The sequence below is a fragment of the Tamandua tetradactyla genome, chromosome 2 (assembly GCF_023851605.1).
Source record: "Tamandua tetradactyla isolate mTamTet1 chromosome 2, mTamTet1.pri, whole genome shotgun sequence".
Classification (NCBI taxonomy): Eukaryota; Metazoa; Chordata; class Mammalia; order Pilosa; family Myrmecophagidae; genus Tamandua; species Tamandua tetradactyla.
The window spans coordinates 166,297,265-166,305,757 of NC_135328.1; positions in this window are offsets into that span (position 1 = coordinate 166,297,265).

Here is an 8,493-nt window from a genome sequence, read left to right on the forward strand (position 1 = left end):
AAGAACAAGCTCAAATCCTAATTTGGTTGGAAGGCGGCACCCTGCGCTGAGTCCAGCGTGCGGTGCCAGACACCGAGTTCAGCTGAGTCCACTCGGTCAGGGTAGCCCGGATATGCCTTGTCAGTAGCCACCCCACCTCCCACCTGGGCACTGTTAAACCGCCCCCTCCGGACCCTTCTCGTCTCTGCTGTTAGTGACCCTGCCGAAACAATCTGACCGTGCACTTCTCGCTGCCCACCGAATTCTTCCCGCGACCTTAGCTTGACTCCCAGAGCACTTTAAATTAAAAGCCTCTGCCCCTTATGCACCCTGCAGGTTAACCTCAGCAACCAATGGTTTTGAAGACTGCTTGCTTCCACTTCAGTGGGCCCGCTCTCTGTAGAATGGACGGAGTATCTTATGCACTCCCCCTCAATCCCCATGAACTCCTATTCTTTATTCAAGTCCAGCCCTAAAGCCACCTTCTCCATGAAGCTTTACCTGAGCCTCATTACCATCAGACAGCTGCTCCCTTGCTGGCACCCAGCTGCTCAGCCTTACCCCCACCATACCTCGTGTCATCTTTATTCTGTTTGTCCCCCACGCTAAGTCCGTAGTACCTTGAGGTTTGGGACTGCAGCCTTCTATCCCAGACCCAGCACAGTGCCTAACATAAAGCAGGTACTTAATAGCTGAATCTGAATGAATGAGAATGAGTAAGTGAGTGAATGAATGAATGAATGAGACTCCCCTCCTTCCATGTCAAAAGAAATTCAGACCAAATCACTGAAGTCATTAACTCCTCACTATCAGGCAACAAGGGCACTGTCACCCATATTCTAGGAGTTTGTAAAAGATTGGGCTGGGAATAAATAGGGGATGGTAAGAGGCAGTTTGATGAGAAAACAAAAAAACCAAGTTTGAACTGTATCACAAAAGTGATACTGAGTGAAAGAAGCCAGACACAAAAGAGTCATACTATAGCCACTTATATGACTCAGGCTCAGGTTCATTAAATCAGGGGTGTGACTAGGAATATGAGCTTTTAATCCCTACCCCCACTCCCATTCTTGAATAGACAACCTGAGGTCCAGCCTTAGAGAAATGCTGCTGAGTTAACCAGTTATCAGATTGAGAAGTGCCAACAAAAGTGACCCACTGTGCTGAGGCTAAGCATACTTATAATTATGCCTAAAAGTCACCCCCAGAGAACGTCTTTCATTATTCAGATGTGGCCTCTCTCTCTAAGTCAACTTTCTTAATGAACTCATTCCCCTCCCCCTGTAGGATTGAGACTGCCTTCTTGACCAAAAGGGGAAAAAAATGAAACAAAATTAAGTTTCAGTGGCCAAGAGATTTCAAACAGTCAAGAGGTCATTCTGGAAGTTATTCTTATGCAAGCGTCAGACAGATACTGCAAACTGACATAGTAGGCCAAGCCCTACCAACAATATTCCTGAAAACCCCAAAGAATACCCTGGGCTATAAGACCCTGTTTCTCTTAGTAAGTTTTTCAGAACCTCAAGGATTCCAAATCATTCCTGTGCTAAATAAACCCTAAAATCTAGAGGTACCAGTCTCTCCAAGAACGTCAACGAGTTTCATTCCTCCATCTCATAAGGTTGAAATCCCTTTCCAGCCCAAAGAGGCTAAAATGGTCATTGCCCAGATATTCCTAAAGATTGGGAGAATGGGCGGGCCACGGTGGCTCAGCAGGCAAGAATGCTCGCCTGCCATGCCAGAGGACCCGGATTCAATTCCCGGTGCCTGCCCATGTAAAAAAAAAAAAAAAGATTGAGAGAATGATCAAATGAGAGGGAGGATGTGTGTGATGGTTGGGTTCTGGTGTCAACTTGACCAAGTAATTATGCCCAGTTATCTGGTCAAGCTTAGTCACCACTGGTCTGACCATTGCTGCAAGGATATTTCATGGCTGGTTGATAAACCGAGAGGCTGGTATGTTCAATCATCAGTCAGTTGATTGCATCTGTGGCTAATTACATATGTGATCACCTAAAACCTGTTTCCCACAACAAGATAATCCAATCAGTTGAAGGATTTAAGGAAGAAGAAGAGAGAGTCATTCACTGTGTCTCCTGTGGAGTTCGTGCAGACCCTTCACAGGGCTGCCAACTTCACAGCCTGTCCTACCATTCCCACGGTTGGGCCCTTCCATTCCCACGGTTGGGCCCTTCCATTCCCACGGTTGGGCCCTACCATTCCCACGGTTGGGCCCTTCCATTCCCACGGTTGGGCCCTTCCATTCCCACGGTTGGGCCTTACCATTCCCACGGTTGGGCCCTTCCATTCCCACGGTTGGGCCCTTCCATTCCCACGGTTGGGCCCTTTCATTCCCACGGTTGGGCCCTTCCATTCCCACGGTTGGGCCCTTCCATTCCCACGGTTGGGCCCTTCCATTCCCACGGTTGGGCCTTACCATTCCCACGGTTGGGCCCTTCCATTCCCACGGTTGGGCCCTTCCATTCCCACGGTTGGGCCCTACCATTCCCACGGTTGGGCCCTTCCATTCCCACGGTTGGGCCCTTCCATTCCCACGGTTGGGCCCTTCCATTCCCACGGCTGCATGAGACGCTTTTATAAATCTCATATTTACAGATCTCTCCTGTTGGTTCTGTTTCTCTAGAGAAGCCTGACTGACACAGCTTGGTACCAGGAGTGGTTCTTGAGAAAGAGAATCTTAAAAATGGGTGTTTACAATTGGTTTTCTACTCTAACTAGCCTCACAGGCAGTAATGACTCTGTTTCCAATTATCAGGATGGTACTGACAGTCCCTAGGGTGAATTGGTAAGAGTACTTCAAAATATCACTGTTGGATTCTGCTAATTGTAAGCTTCATGAGACAAGGCTCTGGGTCGTTTTTGACACATTTATGGAGTTTTGTGAAATTAAGAGGTACAATCATATTGGCTGATTGTTGTTAGATATGCTGGATACAGTGGTGAGGAGAAGGGATGAGCTGAAGGTACCTTAAGCGGTGTATGAATGATGTAAAAGTTTAGCACGTGTGCCCTAAAAGAAAATCTCATTTCCTGCTATCACAGAACTGTGATCTCTGAAAACCAGATTAAAAGCTTCATTGTGCAAGTAGCAGATTTACAATGCAAACTAAAATCTTAACATTGCAGGGTGTGTGCTGTTAAAGTAAGGGCCTTGATTGGAAGTGAATGGGATCCAAAAATGTGGGATTGGTGGTATATGGCTTGATAATGATGGTGATGGGGAGATGGCATCTCTGGAATCTGCTGAGCCTTTGCTAGATAGACCTGTAATGGACTGCCCTGAAGAAAGAGCTTCCTGACCTCCAACCTGTGTTCAGGAAACTGGCCTCCAGTCTCCCCAGAGGACTCTGCCATCCAACCTCCACCAAAGAGATCAACCCTTCATTGCCTTCTAACCCTGAAACCTCCCGTAGGGAAACAGCCTTCACTCTTCTGTCAAGAGCGACTAATCCTGTTTCACCAGGTGAAATTACAATAGAATGCCCTGAGATAATTGGCTTGAAAGACACTTCTATTTCTTTTCATGACCCCACCACCACCACCCCCTATTCTTCAAAACCTATAATTAGACTGAAGTCCCAAATAGGCCCCAAAAGGAGAGGTACAAAGTGTGACCCATGAAGAGGTACATTATATTCCAAAAGCACTGCCTGAGTTTTCCAATCTATAGAGACAGAAATCAGGAGAATATGTGTGGGAAAGGATATTAAAGGTTTGGGATAATGGTGAAAATAATATATAGTTAGGTCAAGCTGAATCTATTGATATGGGCCCACTAAGCAGAGATTTTGCATTTAATGTTGTAGCACAGGGGTTAGATAGGGCATTAACAGTTTGTTTGGATGGCTGGGTGAAACATGTATGCAAAGATGGTTGACATTACCTGAGGTCGAAATGCCAGAACTGCCCTGGTATACTGTAGATGAGGGGATCCAGAGGTTTAGAGAGATTGAAATGTTTGAGTGGATTTATCATGGAAGATTTGCTCACATGCCCCATGAATGTCCAGAGGACACATCTTTCACCAGAACCTTGAAAAATAAATTCATGAGACTAGCTCCATCATCCCTGAAGAGCTCTGTAGTCGCTCTTCTCTGTAATTCAGATATTACTGTGGGAACTGCTGTCACTGAGCTAGAATCCTTAAACATAACGGGGATGATCAGATCCTGAGTTGCCAAAAGCAACAGTTAAACACCATAGACAAGTGGGTGTCACCACCATGATGGACAGCAGACTCAAAGCAGTAGTCAAGATAGTCTGATTTGAAGAGACTTGTGGCATTGGCTAGTAGATCATGGGGTACCTAGAAGTAAAATAGATGGACAGTCTACAAAATTCTCGTTTGATCTGTATAAGCAGAAGAATTCTGGGTCAAGTGAACAGAAATCTAACTTGAAGTATAAAAACAGAGAATTAATCAATTTCCAGACTTAAGACAATTTACAGACCCAGAGCCCCTCGAATGAGGGGAAGGCCGGATACCCTCGGGGTAGAAAACTTTCACAATACCCAAAATTTACACTGTTTACCTTCCTCCCAAGCCTTTTCCCCAAGGAGACCTACAGCCTCTTACCAGGGTGCCTGTGCACTGGAAAAAGGAAATCATCAGGTACTTCAATGATTATTGACCACTGGCTCATCGGAAGTGACACTAATTCCAGGAGACCCACAATGTCACTCTGGTCCACCAGTCTTGAAGTGATTGAATATTGTAAACAGGCTTATCAAATTTTTAGTCAGCATTGACATATCAGACAGAATTTACTTTTATAAACCTTCTACAGCTTTTAATTCCATTTAAGGCTTGTAGTAAGAGACAAAATTCATTTTAATCAGAAAATATGGTCATCTTGGTATGGAAAATAATAAAAATCTCTAATATCCATACTACCTATAGTATTTATTTATCCAAACTGCATACAATCAGAAATAAACTTGATAAAAAATTCACAAAGCTCTTTGAACATGCATACTACTTTCCAATAAAAGTATTCACAAAGAGGAGAAGAGACAGAAATATTACAACATATTGGAAGAAGAAAAAATTTCATAACATATAAATGATTATATCACAATGTGCCTAAAATTTCTCAGTCCAATCCAGCACTACCTTCAAAGGTCAAAAGAGCTTAAGTTTGAAATATAATCAACTCTTCAATAATTAAGGAATTATATCCAGAAAAGACTCAAATTTTTTTCAACATTGTTCAAAGGTCCTAAATAACACCAGGAATATTATAGTGCACAAAATTAAATTATGGCTTTAAAGAAATCAGTTCAGAGTTCTATTTATTCAAATGCTACTTTCTTGTTTAAAGTTATTACAAATGTAGCGTGCACGGGTGGTTCAGCGATAGGATGCTCACCTTCCATGCAGGAGACCCGGGTTTGATTCCTGGACCATGCACTCCCTAAAAAAAAAAAAAAAAAAAAAGGTTTTACAAGTGTCATCTTCTCTATGAGGTCTTCTTAGGTCATTTTTTATCTGTCTGCTTTTTAAAATTTTCCAGCATTTTATTCCTTTATTAAGATAATCAGATGTTCTATAAATACTACTGTCTTATACCATGACCAGGTACAAATATATTTTAACTAGAATATAAATTCTTTGAAGCTAAAACTTACATCTTTCCTATTCATGACAGCACTTCCTACCCTGATTAAGTAATAGACTCACAAAACATACCGCCTGACATTAACAAAAAGCCACTACAAATCAAAGTGCTTCCACATAGGGGGTAACAAATGGCAAAATAATGAAAAACTCAGATTCTTTGAAATCCAGGTAATGAAGGTTACGAAAACCTCACTTATATTTCTTACTAAACTTGACTGATTACTTAAATAGGATAAATTTGAAACATCAGCATATCTTTATTTTTATTATATTTTATATAAGTTCAGGTATATTGTTCAATGTCTGCAACCTATCTAGTTAGGCTACTTTTAAGAGGAATTTTGAGATTGTATTTATGACACAAGCTTATTTTATCAGTAGGCTTGTATCAATTTAGGGAGAATATACCTAAGTAGATTAAAATTGCATTTGCTTAATTCAAAAATTCATCATAAACTTCCTTCTATTAGAGGTTTAAAAAAACTTTGTTTTCATAATATCCTAAAATTATGAACAACCTTAAAAGGACATTGACTATCAAGTTCTGGAAAATATACTTCAATTATTTAACTTGAACCAAGCCTAAATCCAGGAAAACTTTTCCATAGCTCTCAAGGACTTTTCATTTAACTTACTGAAATTTGGTAATTAGATTTTATTCAGTTACTCCTATACCAAGAATATTCACATTTTAATAATGATCTGATTACTATGGTTACCATTGCAAAGGCATTATTGGAAAAAATAATAATTTTAACAAACATGGCCTTTTCCACAGCATTTTTTCTATGCCTGCTATTTTTGATCTCCAGGTCCAGCTGAAAGAATTTTAAAGCACATCTCCCCCATCTTTCTGCACCCAGTTTTTCTCTTATAGTTGCCTTAGGTACTTAGGCCCTGGGGGCAGGGTTTGGTGAGACAGAAAGAATGAGGCTTGGACTGTTGAACATGGATTTAAAAGTTTTAAATGAGGACAGTGGGATTTGATTATTTGCAATCATTAGATCTATTTCACTTAAAGCTGTTAACTGGACAATTGGGAAAGGTCTTTGCCTTTTTCAGAGGCAGCTCTTTGGCAGCTTTCTGCAGCCTTGGTGAAATTCCAGGGGTGATTTCTTTCTGATGTCCAGGTTTGTTTACAGTACTTACAAAATTAAGTCTTTGAAATCCTGCTGCCTATAGGTTTTTTTTTTTTTCTTCTGGGAATCTAGAAGAGCCCCAGAATAATATAAATGTAATTTTTATTATACTTTTTATTAATTTTATTTAAAAAATTATATATTACTAATATACATATATACATTTATTTTTAAGCAATTCAAGTAGAGCTTTTAAGAATTTTTTGCTACTATCATCTAGAGGTATGAGAAAATATATTGAACAGGCAGATGGATGCAAAGAGGTTACTCGCAAGAAACAGAAATGCTCTTGAGAGGGATGACAAATAAAGGATTGAATGTACATGATCTTATCTCATTTCTGCCCTTTTGCAGAACAGTTATGAAGTCATTTTCAGGCCATTTCTCCCCTTATTCTAAATCATATTGAGGTCAGATTGTGTTACAGAAGTGAACCTTTTTCTCAAAAACTCATAACTAAAATCTGTCCAATTTTTCAGTACAGTCCAAAGGTTCCCATTTTTTAAAATTCCCATAATGAGTAACAAATTAGGAATACTTGATCAATACAAATGCAGTAAGATACCAACAAATTTAAAGATATTTAACAGTCACTATATATTTAAGTACCACACTCTAATAACTAGACCAAACACACCAATTAACAATTAAACAAGCATTAAACACTCATTATACCTAGGTAACAGACAAAGTAACAGTTAAACAGGCATACTTAATTTCATTACATACCAATTAATTGAAGGATGACTTACTTTCCAGGAGCATACTCAGACAAATTGAGGGCAGGGTATCAAACCCTGTACCAAGGCCCTGAAACCATGAAATCAACAATACTTTCCATGCCAAAATGCGGAAAAGAAACGTGACAAAACGGCACCACTGACAAACACAGGTCAGGACCTCAAACTCCTAGGTACAGAATGGTGTCCAGAAAACAGACAGGTCGAGCGGTTAGAGCAGGGGGAATCGTTCCGGAAATGGGAACCGCCATACTAACTTCCCGATCCACTCTCACGCTGCGGACCCACCCACCCACGCAGGCGTCCAGACTTGGAACTGGAAATGGTTTCATTCTTTGAAGCTTTGTAAGGCACCGAAGGGGTCTGGGGTGCCAGCAGAACAGAGAAAAACTGATTGCCAAGCCTGTGGACTAAAGAAAGTCCAGTGGCCACAAAAGGCTTATTACCACATTTACCTGCTCTGCTGGGTCTCCAGAACTTCTGGCATCTGGGCTCCTTAGGAACCTTTGTCCCATCTGGGTTGTCAAATTGTTGCCAGACAAAGGTGGTGGATTCTTTCCCTCTTGCGCTCAGTGACCAATTCCTGAGAAACCAGGGTTTCCAAGAGGGAAAGAGTTTATTGCTAGGTGCGAAGCAGGACAGCAGATGACTTGTCAGGCCAAAAATCTGTCTCCCTGAACTGCAGTAATTCTGATAGTTTTATAGTATAAAATATGGGCGGGGGTGGTGCGACGGTGGCTCAGTGGCAGAATTCCCACCTGCCATGCTGGAGACCCAGGTTCAATTCCGGGTGCCTGTCCATGCAAAAAAAAAATATATATATATATATATGGGCAAGTTTTAGGATAATATGCACAATGACACCAGATGATGTAATTAGAGGTGATTTAAGTATTGACCATGGGCAGATTGATTAAATGCTTAGTCACAGAACGTATCTAAGAAAATGGCAGCCTATAATGGGCATTTTTTTTGCCATATTGAAGGTGAATAT